The sequence below is a fragment of the Ceratotherium simum genome, chromosome 11 (assembly GCF_057802395.1).
Source record: "Ceratotherium simum simum isolate JZ-2026a chromosome 11, ASM5780239v1, whole genome shotgun sequence".
Taxonomy (NCBI): Eukaryota; Metazoa; Chordata; class Mammalia; order Perissodactyla; family Rhinocerotidae; genus Ceratotherium; species Ceratotherium simum.
In genome coordinates this window covers 46,015,358-46,029,913 of record NC_141910.1, presented here as the reverse complement: position 1 = coordinate 46,029,913, position 14,556 = coordinate 46,015,358, and positions in this window count along the sequence as shown.

Below are 14,556 nucleotides of genomic sequence, written 5' to 3'. Positions count from 1 at the left end.
CATACAACACAGTCTTGACTACATAGCTTTATAGTAAGTTTTGAAGTAGAAGTAAAAGCTCCAAATTTGCTCTTTTCTTTCAAGATTATTCGGTCATTTTGGGTCCCTTTCCTTGTAGTATAGATTTTAGAATCGGCTTATAATTTTTTACCAAAACAAAAAAAAAACCCTCTTGCAGTTCTATTTGTTTTTCATTAAATTTTTACACCAATTTGAGGAAAATTGACATCCTAACAGTATTGAGTTTTCCAATCCATGAACTTGATATATATTTCCCATTATTTAGAGTTTTAATCTCTCAGAAATATTTTATAGTTTTGATGTGGAAGTCTAAAGCATCTGTCATCAGATTTATTCCTAAGCATTTTATGCTATTTCAAAGGTATTTTAAATTTAAAATTTTTATTTCTCAATTGTACTTTGAAAATTTAAAGAAAACAATTGATTTTTGCATATCAAATTTGTACAATATCTTGCAAAATTCCCTTAATAGTTCATAGTGGTTTTGTAAGATCCTTTGGATATTTTATGTACAGTTGAGTTGTCTGTGAATAATGACAGATTCATTTAATCTTTTCCAAACTTTATTCCTTTTATTCATTTTTCTTACTTTATTGCATTGCTGGAATCTCTACCACAATGTTGGGAAAAAAAAAAAAAAGAAATGAGAGCAGCCCTTGCTTTGTTCCTGATCTAAGAAAAAAGGGGTTGATTTTTTACCATTAAGTTTGATATTAGTTATAAAGTTTTCACAGGTGGTGTTTATCACACTGAAGAAGTTTCCTTCCATTCTTGGTTTATTGTTGGAACTTTTTTAAATCATAAATTGGCATTGAATTTAGCAAATACTTTTTCTGTTCTATTGAAATGATCATGTGATTTTTCTCTCATAATCTGCTACTGTGATGAATTATACTGATTTATTTTCATATATGAACCCATTTTAAATTCCGGGGATAAAACCTACTTGGTAATGACATATTAGCCATGTTATACATTGCTGTATTCTGTCGGTTGTATTTTGTTAAGGATTTTTACATTTATATTCATCAGAGATATGCAGTTTTTTCTCTTTGAGATATCCTTGTCTTATTTTTATACTAGGGTTATGCTGGCTTCATAAAATGAATTGGGAAGTGATCCTCCTTATCTACTTTGTGAAGAGTTTGTGTAATACAGCCATGATTTTTTTTTCTTGTATATTTAATAGAATTCACTCACTAGTGAAGCCATTTAGACCTGGAGGTTTTTTTGTGGGAAATTCTGTATCTTTAATAACTATAGGACAATTCAAAAATTCCATTTCTCATTGTAAAAGTTACAGTAAGTTGTGTTTTTAAAGGAATATCAGTTTCATATAAATTGTAGCACCATATATTATGAAGTTATTCATTTTATCTTCTTATTTCCTTTAATGGCTGTAGTGATGCTCCTTTTATTATTCCTGGATGTAATAATTTGTCTTTTCAGGGATATTTTTCTCTTTTTTCCTTGATCAGTCTTGTTAGTAGTCTTATCAATTTTATTAATCTTTTCAAGGAAGTAACTTTGACTTTGTTGATTTTCTTTATTATTTGTTAATATTCTATTGGAGGGAGAGGTAGGACACTGGGTCATTCATTTCATAACTTTCTTCTTTTATAAAATAAACACTTAAAGCTATACATTTCCTTTTATGGATTGCTTTAGTTGCATCCCACTAATTTTGATATGGGGTGTGTATGTGTGTGTGTGTGTGTGTATGTGTGTGTATGTGTGTTTTATCATTCAGTTCAAAATAGTTTTAAATTTATCTTTATCTTATGGTTTCTTCTTTGATCTATGAGTTGTTTGAAAGTTTTGTATTTAACTTTGAAATATTTGGGGGAGTCCAACAATTTTTTATTGACATCTATTTCTAGTTTATTACACTTATGGTCAGAAAGTTCACTTTGTATTATTTTCATCCTTTGAGATTGATGGAGTCTTTTTACATGGCCCAGGATGTTATATTTTCATGAAAATTCCATATTCATTTGAAAAGAATGCATATATTGTCTTTGTAGTGTCCTGAAAATGTCAATTAGGTTAATTTGGTTGATAGTGTTCATCAACTCTTCTATATACTAACTGATCTATGTGAACTCTTCCTATCAATTTCTGAAAAACTGTTTTTTAAAAATCTCCAAATATGATTGTAGATTTGTTCATTTTCCCTTTAGTTTTGACAATTTTTGGTTAACAAATTTTGGAGCTTTGATGTTAGATTCAGGCATATTTAATATTAACATGTGTTCTTGATTATTTGACACTTTTATCTGATATTAAAATAATCACATCAGTTTTCTTATGCTTTGTGTTTGTGGGCAATATATGTATTTCTGTCCTTTAACTTATAGACCATCTCTGTCTCCATGTCTTTGTCTTTAAAGTATTTCTTGTAAACAACATGTAGACCATTCTTGTTTTTTTATCTGATAATCTCTGCCTTTTAATTGAGATCTTTACTGTATATATTTAATGTAATTATTGAGATATCTATATTCAAGTCTACAATCTTGGTGTTTTCTATGTGTCCTATAGTTCTTTGTTCCTTTGTTCCTCCTTCTAAGCCTTTTTGAGAGGGCAGTAGGAGGCGCTAAATCAACTATTTTTTTAATAGTCCATTTATGTCCTCTATTGACACTTGAGCTATGCTTCTTTGTTTTATTTTTAGTGTTTACTGGACAGAGTACAATAGGCGTCTTTAACCTTCAAAAAGCACATACATGAATAGCTTGTCTTTGCACATGCTGTTCCCTTTTCCTAGAATGCTCTCTGCACAGATATCTTTAGGATTCTCTTTTCCACTTCTTTCAGGTCACTGTTCAAATGTCATTTCATCAGAAAAGCCTACCCTAACTCCTCTATATAAAATTGTAAACCACCCCTCAGAGCTCACTATCTCTTGTATCTTGCTTTGTCTTTTCTCCATAACATTTTTACATGTAAGGAAATTTGATTAATTGAAGTAACAAATGAGATTGATTACTTAAGGAAGGGGTTGGTGTGTTCAATTTGAGTTTTTTTCAAATTAGTAATCACAAGTCAATATAACTGTTGGTGTTTTAACATATTTCTGAAAACTATTTCAAAATTTATAAATAGAAGTTAATGGCTTAATACATCTTTTATTTTATAAATTAACTACTTATTTAAAAGTCAACTAACTGTAAGTAATCCTTTTAATGTTCAAAATTTTCTCTTCAACCCTCTTTGACATCTCTCATTTTTCATATTTCCATTTTAAATTAACTTCTTTGGAATGTTTTCCTCATCTCTCAAGTCTGGGTTGAGGCTTCTTCCATATACTCTAGAACATCCTTTCCTAAGAATATTTATCCTACAGTACTGTAATTGACTATTTATCTCCCAGCACCTAGCAAAGTCCATGGCACATAGCAGGCACTTAATAAATATTTGTGGAAGGAAGGAAGGAATAATGGGAGAGAGGGAGGGAGGAAGGAAGGAAGAATCTCTCCTCTACCTACTCCTGTCAATGCACCTTCAATATCCTGCATTCTTTTTAATCTCACAAGATATCTAAATTCTCAAAGTGAAATATATTAAAATAGAAGCACCTTTTCAATTCAGTTAGATCCCATATAATTTAAGCTTTGCATGTAAGCTTAAGAAAGAGAGGGAAATCATTCTTTCTGGTTGCCAAACTCATATTGGTTTACCAAAGCTACGTACACACAGAGTGAATTTCAGAATATAAGATTCTGTTACTTTTGTATGTTCCATATAGTTCTAAGTACATCATGCACTATTATGAAATATTAAATCAAATGCCACTGTTTCTTGACTTAACATGTTCCATCTTGTTGCTTAGTTACTTTGTTCTACAAAATTTCAAATTCACACTTGCCACTTGAAGCAGAAATTTTAAGGAGAGAAAAGCTTTGAGGATAATGACTCAGTTTTGCAGTCTCTCCAAATCTTCCAGAAGATCCTTTAAGATATTTATATGTGCAAAAGCTGAATGACTCTTCTGGGGTATGACAGTCTACCTTTCTAGAATTTTATATCAATACTCTTCTCTTTCTCCTATCCTTTGTTTCAGTGCCATTCTGTTCATCTTTCTTTAAATACATCAAAATCACCAATGCCTTCACACCTGCTGTGCCTGTGTCCTGGATTTCCCTTCTCACTTTTGCTTCTTTATCCCAACTTTCCACATGAAATTCAATCATCTCTTCCTCTGTGTTCCCAAAGCCTATACTACATCACTCACATCTACTTTATGTTATTTGGCATAAACCTAATTATAATTATACCCAGCAAAAAGGAGAACTTTTTCCCCATGTAATATCTTTCCAGAAGTACACTGTGTTTCTTCAGCATAAATTAATACACAAGCTCTTTTCAGATACAAAGGGAAACCTTGAGGGGCCTGAGTATGAGCAGAATCGTTCCACAGTCTTTTCTACAGAAGGAAAAGAACATGCTGGTTTGTCCTCTGGGATAGGAAGAAGTAGAGAAAAGACAGGGGAAATGGTGATGGATGATGGAGAGCCCCGTGATTTAAAAAGTGATCCCACCTATGTGTTGCTGAATATCTATGGTAAAGTTATAACTTCATGAAATGCTTGCATGACAGAACATTTTGTGAGAAACTGGTGAAAGTTGGAGGTATGCACTCATGTGGCAGGAGTGAAATTCTGACTGAAAGGATAGATGCAGTCAGGTGATGGCCAAGAGAAAGATGTGAAATAAAAAAAGGAATAAAACGTCGGGGATTTGAAGCAAATTTATAGGAATCTCTGATGGCTGTGGTCACTCAGGTTCCATTTTAGACTCTCTGCCTTGAATCCTGTGATCTAGCATTCCTTGGCTAGCTACATCTTGCATGTAATCGTCCACCCTTGAACACAATCAAGGTTGTGGATATCTTTGCCTTGACTCAAATCTGTTGAATAAGTATACAGAGTCTGACCAGGCACAAGTCCAAACTGCTTTCACAATAAACCTCAAGTCAAAGAAAATTTTGGGAACCACTACTTACACTGTTGAATGTGTCAAATGAAAAGCTAGGCATATAGAAAGTGGGGTGTGAACTTATTAGATTCAGCAATTCTAAGAAACTCCCACATGAAGCAGCTGACTGGAGGTTGTTTTTTAACACAGCTTTAACTAACACACCATGCTTTAAGAAATTGAAGAAATCTTTCCTAGAAGAGGAAAAAATGCCTGTTGTACACGTATTTAAACTAAGTTTCTCTCTCCTTTTTTACCCATTGAGAGAGGAATGCCCAGCCTGGACTGCTGCTATGTTATTGTCTATCAGGCAGGTATTGGAATCTCTAAACAAGGTTACAAGCTACTGGAAACAAGGGACATTTTAAGGAAGCGTATATTTAGGGTTTGCAGAGGAGGATTTGGGGCTATGGAGAGAACAAGCTCCTGAAATGTTGCGGTACAGCCACAGGTCTTGAGAGTGGAGAAGTTACAGCAATTAATAGAATGTTGGAAGGGTACAGCATATGGTCCCAAAGCCACAGTGAAACTATCTTGAAAATAGGATAACTTATAATACTAGAATGGGTTTTCAGGAAAGTGGAGAAATTCCAGAATTGCACTTCAAATTTCTGACCACCAACAGGAAGGGAATGGGACAGAAATATTTTAAGACACATGAGTCATTTTAAGTAAAACATTCAGTGAAGTGCTTGGAAGTCATTTTGAAAAATCAGATCCAGGGAGCAACTTATAGCAATGCTTTACTAGAAAAAATTTAGACAGCATGAGCAGGTTTAGAGCCCCCTTCTTACTATTAGTGAGTCTAATTCAGAAAAAGGCAGAATGATGAGACATTAGCTGCCCTCTGGGATGAAGAATAAACAGGCTGCCATACTGAAAATGACTGGGGAATTTGATTTGAAGTAAGTATAATGCAGACCCAGAAGTCAAATGCAGGTGCTAAGATGTGAGCTTAAGTTGGTCCCCCATCTTTAATAAGAAGGTATGGCAGTCAAGAGTGCTGTTTAACAAATATTTCCTTTTCTTCTCTCTTTCTAGCACATGGCGGTGTTGCATTTCCCCATCCCCTTTAAAGTTAGGCATGGCCATCCAACTTGCTTTGGCCAATGCAATGTGAGCAGAAGTGATTGAGTCACTTTTAAAAACAAAGATTTTCAGAGTCAGTACACAAGTTGTCATATCCCTTCCCACCGCTACAGTGATTAAGGAAGCTAATGTCAAGATGGAGTCCCCATTGGTCTGGGTCCTTGATTGTCCCCAATGAAAATGTACATATAATATGATTGAGAAATAAACCTGTATCATTGTAAGCTCTGGCGGACAAGACATGTTGTCCAATAATGCTCATCTCCTGGTGTTCATGCTTTCATGTAATCTCCTTGCCTTGAATGTGGGTGGGACATGGTTCTATGATTTGCTTCTAACCAATAGAATATGGCAAAATTAATGGGATGTCATTTCTGTGATTATATTACAATACATAAAAGACAGTCTTGCTAGCAGACACACTAGGGACTCCCCTCACTGGCCTTGAAGAAGTAAGCTGCCATGAGATCAGGACCTGTGTTGGAGAAGCCCAGTGGCAAAAAACTGCACACAGCCTCTAGGAGATAAAGACAGCCTCAAGCATGAAACTGAAGCATCAGTCCTACAACCAACATGAGACAGATTCAGCTGACAAGACAAGGGAGCTTAGAAGTGGATCTTTCCTTAGTCAAGCCTCTGATGAAAGCACATCCCCAGCCAACACTTTAATTGCAACCTCTTGAGACTTTCCTGTAGAGAATCCAGATACAACTTGTTTTTTTTTTTTTTGTAAGGAAGATTAGCCCTGAGCTAACATCTGTTGCTAATCCTCCCCTTTTGGCTGAGGAAGATTGGCCCTAAACCAACATCTGTGCCCATCTTCCTCTATTTTATATGTGGGACGCCTGCCACAGCATGTGATCAGTGGTGCATAGGTCTGAACCCGGGATCCGAACCTGCGAACTCCAGGCCACCGAAGTGGAGTATATGAACTTAACCACTACATCACCATGCTGGCCCCCAGATCCAACTTTTGACCTGCAGAAACTGTGAGATAATTAATGCATTTGGAGGTGGGGGGGGGAGTTTGTTTTTTTGTGTGTGTGTGAGGAAGATTAGCTCTGAGCTAATACCTGTTACCAATCCTCCTCTTTTTGCTGAAGAAGATTGGCCCTGGGCTAACATCCATGCCCATCTTCCTCTACTTTATACATGAAACGCCTCCACAGCATGGCTTGACAAGCAGTGCATGGGTCCATGCCCGGGATCTGAACCTGCGAACCCCAGGCCACTGAAGCAGAGCGCGTGAACTTAACCACTACACCACTGGGCCGGCCCCAATTAATGCGTTTTAAGCTACCAAGTTTATGGTAATTTTTTATGCAGTAATAGAAAACTAATATGCAAGCCACTGTGTTTTGGAAGTTGTTTGTTACTGCAGCATAACCTATCCCTTCTGACAGAAGGATATAGAATAAGCTCAAGATTTGTGTTCACTACAAATTCCTTTACAGTATAAGTGGCCCTAGCCCATAGCAGGCTACTGAGATCCACTGGTTTTGCTTGTCTAAGTATCCATTGGGTGCTATCGTATGCAGTGGAATTGTCCCACATGTGTAGGACAGATTCAACTTTAAAGAACAACCAGAAATTCTGTAGGGTAGAAACACTTACCAGTTGACTCAGATCACAATGATCCTGGGCCTCTTAAAACACTATCCGTGGGGCCAGCCCGGTGGCGCAAGTGGTTAAGTGCACGCGTTCCGCTGCGGCGGCCCGTGGTTCACCGGTTCCAATCCCGGGCATGCACCAACGCACTGCTTGGCAAGCCATGCTGTGGCAGTGTCCCATATAAAGTGGAGGAAGATGGGCATGGACGTTAGCCCAGGGCCAATCTTCCTCAGCAAAAAGAGGAGGATTGGCAGATGTTAGCTCAGGGCCGATCTTCCTCCCCCAAAAAAAAAAAAACACTATCCATGAGAATCCTATTTTTGTATCCCAGAGTTTTCAAAGAAAATTAATGATTTTGGATTACATGTCATGTTTATTTGTACCACTCTACACCCTCTGGAACACTATCACATGTCCCTAGATTTACACGCATCCTGGTTGAAATGTGCAATCTTACAAGAGCCAACTATATGAATTAGCTACAAGACGACTGCGTGGTAATGCTAACAAGGGTGGATGGGTCTACAATTATAACATCTAATAATACATTTTTACAACAGTAAAGCTGCTATTTGGTATTTATGCTAAACCTTCCTAGAGCCATATACAACTTAGCATTTGGTTATTATTTGCCTCTGATTTGTTATCGCTTCTTTCTTAAGTCACTTTTCAGAGTCTGCTATATACTGCATGTAACTAACTTCTTCTGTGTAAGTCTCTCTCTCTAATATTAGACTCTGAGAACCTTGAGGAAAGGGCCATGTCTTATTTTGATTCCTATACTCAAAGCTTAGCGTGATGCCTGGCAGTTGGCTCTTGATTATTGAATAGAATGGAATGGAATAGAACAGAATGGAAGGCCTTGGTCTTGGTTGTTTGGTTCCCATTCATTGACCAAGTTATTGGCGCATCTGTATTTCCAGATCTATGATATATGGTAGGGAAAAAGTAAGAAGACATGGCACATGAGCATGGTTCTAGCAGGTCTATGAGGATTACTCAACCATTTTGAATTGCAATTTGAAGACTGTTAGCCCAGCACATAAATATACTTTTCTGAGTACTATCAACACCTCCTCCACTTCGAAAGGGGTTGGCTCAGAAGTTATGTTTATATTCCATGATCCTGTCCCTCAGTTGTTACTGAAAAAGGAGACGACAGACTCCAGTTAGATCAATTAGATTTTGTCTTCAGAAAATTTGGAATTAGGATTCATTGAAAACAGTATCTGCTGGTCATTTTAACTGAAGAGGAACAATCAAGAGCTGCATGGGTGACCATATGCACATTGAAGGGAAAAACTGTCAATGCAGAGAGAAGAATAGAGAAGTCACAAAGACAGTGCAGAAATAAGAGACCAGGTAGGAAGCGGGAGAAAGGACAAGAGAGAAACTAAGTGACCTGATGACTGAAGAATTCCCATTTCCATCCTTGGGTTTATTATAATTAAATGCCTCTTTTACACTTATAGCAGATTGTGTCTTTTATTTAATTTGAAATTTCAAATTTATGAAATGTATCTCTAGTAAGATATGCTGCTTTCTCCAAAGTATGTTTTTGTCTTTTTTCATCGTAAATTCTAATGTACTGTGTGGCGTGAGAAGGATTCTCTAATAGAGGCTAAGGGCTAAAGTAAGGCACTTGGAAAATCATAAATGGTAAGATAACATTGCGTTTATCACCTTCTACTAGAGAGCAGTTGTGTTATTCCAAGGCATGCATTTTTAATCGTAGGTCCATAATTTCCTATTGGGACCGTGGGTAGAATTCAGGCAGTCCACGAGCTTAGATGGGAAAAAAAGGACATCCTTAGCTTTACCAACATCTAACTGAAATTAGAATTTTCTTCAATTATGGATGTAGTAAAATAAACAGTAATATAAAACAATAACTGTAACTTTGTCACCAACAGAAATCAGAAATTTTCATATCCATTACAGTTGTCCCAGAAATTGTGGTGTATTGTATATGTTGATCACGACTTCAAAATGATGGTAGTTATTAGACTCACCACTAGATAGTATTATTTAATGCATTAATAAGGCAGCACATAATTACTATATCACAAATTCCTTTTTAATACTTTGATAATTGCATTTCAATATAATTGGTTTCCTTTGTAATACTATGTATTTTATTATATAAATTTTAAGATGTTATTCTGAGAAGGGATACACAGACTTCAGCAGATTTCTAAATGGGTGAAGGGCACACAAAAACGTTAAGAACCCCTACTGAGGAGATCAAAGACAGGAGAGAATTAAGTGATTTATCATCAGTGACCAAAAAAATCAAATCCGTGGAAACCAGGGGAAGACCAGGCAGAACCAGACCCTTATGCCTCTGAGAATTACTGTATTTCTTACTCCCAGGTTTGGACGTTTTACACCTATTGTGTTAAATATTTGACTATCTCTTTAGAGAACCTTAGTGAAAAATATAAAAGATAAAAATTTTTGTTTCTGCTATAGCTGAAGCCTTTATGTGCTGTGGCTGATGGAACATTAAGTGGTATTATCATGCTAAGTCAAATCATTCAATTTGACTACCAGTTAAGAAGCATAAGTACAGGTTGTATTCAATTTGGAAGGAGTAATGAAAAAATATAAATCCCATCACTTTCATCATTTAAATTTTTTCTTCTCTTATAAAGAAATGTTCCAAGCCTCTTTCAGTAACTTAAGATTATATATTTATATATATTCTAGTGATGATTTTAAATAAGCATTCTGTCAGCCTCTAGTTATCACCTAAACTAATTTGAGAAAGATAATCCGTGGCTAGAATTACAAATGAGTGGGTTTGCAATTTATGGCACTTAGGGAGTGAAAGATCATTGACAGTAATTACTTCTTTTCCCCTTGAGGACCCCTGAGAAGGAAAGTATAACATTTTCCTACTGAGGAAATTCAGTGTTCGACAGACCACGCCTAATTATAAAATTAGCTAATTGATAACTTATTAACATTAGAAGTGTACATGTTCATCGGTAGATATTTTTTAAATAAACATCTATTCCAATTTCAAATGAACATTTCAAATGAGACTGATCAGGAAACTTTGTTTTATTTTATTTCATATTTCTTCATTTGCATTGTCTGCTAGCTCTGATCAGTTCTAGAATCTTTAGAAGTTTAGGTATCAATAGAGAAAACCACTTACTATGAGGTCTCTGAAGTTTCCTTCAATTGCAAATTAAACTATGGCATTATTCTAAAAATAGTAAAAGCACCATCAACAACTACAATGGAAACCAGCCCAGATAAAGAAAGGCCACCTCTGACTGCTTTATTAACATTGAAAAACACACACACCTTGATTCTTGACTATATGAGGGCAATGAACACTATATAAAGGAAGAATAGCAGATGGGTGCATACAGTGTGTTCTCAACATCCCTGAAGACTCATTTTATGAAAAGACTTAGTTTGAGCCATTCTGCTTGATCTAATTCTGTAAATTTTAGTCTCCTGAAAAATAAGAATAGAGAACCAATACCTTATGAAGAGAATAGCTCTATATTGTAATGTTCAAACAAAGATTCACTAAACAATGGAAAGTCTTGATTCTAACAATCTCATAACACCGTAGTTAATGAAAAGTCTTGATTCTAACAATCTCATAACACCGTAGTTAATGAAGGTGTTTGAAAGCTGCTTACTGTAAGGAGCTCAAATTCCAACTCTGCCGCTTTCCACCTGCATGTCCGAGGGAAAATTATTTAATGCACCTCAGATGACTCATGTATAAAAGGAAGAATACAACGATTCTCTCACAGGGATGTGAAGATTTTGTGAAACATAACAGTGCTTTACTAGGCAATAACAGTGCCTAGTAAAGTGCCTGACATATAGCAGGCGCTCAACGTGTTTTAGAGCGCTGCCCTCTTCTGCTGGTTTTGTATCCTTACTCACCATCAGGCTGAGCAGTGTATACGAGAGTAAGTTAAATGCATATTGATTTCAGGTGAGATGAAATCAAGGCAAAGAAGGAAACAGAAATTTAGAGTGATTGAATTTGCAAAAGGACTAAACCTGAAGAAAGACAGGGCAACCAATTGATACACCTCAAATGGGCAATAAAATAGCTCAAGCTTAGATGTCTTTAACTCTCGTTAGTTAGAATCTCTGAGGGCCTTTCTTAGTTTCTCCTTCCTTGATAGTCTCTTCAGCATTCCACATTGCTTCCCAGAAAAATCCTTGTCTTTTATTTTGATTATTTGGATGCTATATACTTAAATTAGGCTTATTATATCTTCAAAGATGTAAAGGAAGTGGACTTACAGTGGTAATACACAATAACATTTCTTAACACTTAATGTCTTAAACTGAAATTTAGGTAATAAATCACTAGGGGATGGATTTTCCCATTCTAAAATCCCATAGCCCAAATGACTGGTTTGTTTAAGCAACAATAAGTGAGAAGGGAAGGAGAATGAACAAGAAGGAGAGAAAGAAAGAGGGAAGGAGGGAAACAGAGAAAAAAACAAAAAGAATAAATATATCCATTTTATTTATTTATTTATTTTTATGCAGAAATCTTTTTTTTTTTCTTTTTTTGAGGAAGGTTGGCCCTGAGCTAACATCTGTGGCCGATCTTCCTCTTTTTCTTTTTTCTCCCCAAAGCCCCCGTACATAGTTGTATATCCTAGTTGTAGGTCCTTCTAGTTCTTCTATGTGGGATGCTGCCTCAGCATGGCTTGATGAGCAGTGAGTAGGTCCGCGCAGATCCGACCCAGCGAACCTCAGCCTGCTGAAGCGGAACTCTTGAACTTAACCGCTATGCCACTGTGCCGGACCCCATTTTTAAAAAATCTAATTTCAATTAAGTGAGTAGTAGGTGGCTTCCTGAGATTGTAGATTGTGTTTCTGTAACCCAAAAGACCAGCAAGGCATGGATTGTCTGCAAAATATAAGAAAATGCACTGCCTTTTCCGTCTGATTCTTACTCTATAATCTTATATATTTCTTTGTTTTTGCACCTCCAGTGGTGCAAAATGGAACTGGTAAAATTCCAGAAAAGGAAAACTAAAGCAATCTCAAGGACTGAGAGTAGGAATAATGCTAGTGGAGACAGCCAGTGATGCAAGAAGGAACGGAAAGAGTAAAACTCTTCACTCTGGAAAGGCACAACCAGAGGATGCTAACCAGATTAAAACTTAAAAATATAAAAATCTGATGATTGATGTGTGTAAAACAAGCATAGACTTAACTTTCAAAATCTGAAATACTAGACTGTGTCTCTTTTAAAGGAGACCCTTTTAAAAACTGAGCAAGATAAAATTAGGACCAAAAAAAAGGAAGTACTTCTTTATACAGAGGACAATAATCTTAAGAAACTCTTAACCCCCAAGAGGATGTAATTGACAGCAAATGTAAGTGGATTTTAAAGGGGGTTGGCTGAATTTATATACCGCAGTGCCGTCGATGGAGATTACGAGGAGCTAATGCATGCTCTACCTTTAAGGTTGATGTCAGGATGAAAAATTACAACCACTCATGACTCACTCCCTATGGCCCTTGTTTGCACAGATTTGGGGGCTGGACGGAACATTAATCTAGACCAGTCACAGTTATTTCTAAGTTTATAAGCTTTATCCTCCTATTTTTAAACTTATAAAGTTATGAAATAAACTGGAAGAAAACTTCTAGCCTATCTACTTTAACTTCCTCATATCATTCATAGGAAACTTGAGTTCCAGGGTCACACTGACTTACCTCAGGTCGCCCAGTTGGTTGACGGAAGAGTAAGAAATAAAATCAGTTCTTCTGATGCTAGTCAGAGAATTCTCCAAAGTTTGTAGATAACACATTGACCTCCTTCTCTCCTCATGGCAAACCAAAAATAAAAATATTGAACGTAATAAAGCTACTTCAAGATGCACACCCAGAGTAGGAGTCACCATGGTTCTCCTTCCTCAATCAGGAAACTAATATCTTAGTAACAGTTTAAGGCATTCTATCTACTTCTTCCATCATGTGCCTTGAAATCCACATAAACTTAGTTTCTTTACTAACTTCTTCAGTTCTTAGTTTTAAAGCCTGAGCCAAGGCAAAAACCTCTGAGAGAGATTTTTTTCTGTTAAAAGAACTTGAAATTATAGAAATCAACATCGTCTTGGTCAATGAATTTTAAAACTCATCCTGCTGAGCAACTCTACAGGAAGTAAATGATATGACTACATAAGGTTTTGTGTGTGTAAATGGCTCCCACAATGACTGACATTGAACTAAACTGTAGTAAATATCCATCCAGGGCTAACCTGAGAAAGTGGAACCACTCAGTCATAGCTGGTAAACACATTCCCTCTTCATTAATGTGTATGCACATATTTTTAGCCATTCTGCAGAGATTGCATTGATTGGCATTGCATTTACAGACTTCATTGAAGTAGAGCGTCTCAGATATCTACTGAAAACAAATACGAACTATTATTTACCACGTAAAATGTAAGATGTACGTGGTATTACCTCACTGCAAGGATATTGCAACTTTATTTAACTGACATTCAGAGAAATCAAACCACAATTGAAATTAACCAGTCAGAACCCAATAAAGCTCTGGTCACTGAAAGGCCGCTCAGGAAATCCTCTATGTTAATGCCAATTATCAGAACTTGGTAACCAAAAGGATATGCAAAGTATAAGCAATATAAATTAATTGAAAACATAAACTACACATAATTATACCCAGCATATAAATGCCCACGAGTAGAAAAGAATATGACAAGATTATGCAAAAAGAGGAAAGCCTGTTCTTCTGGATGAATGCAATCTCTCTAGGGCATGAGTTTTGCCTAAGACTTTGCTTGTTCTCAGACACTTCTGAGCGAGCCATTACTTGGTTGTAGCATGAAA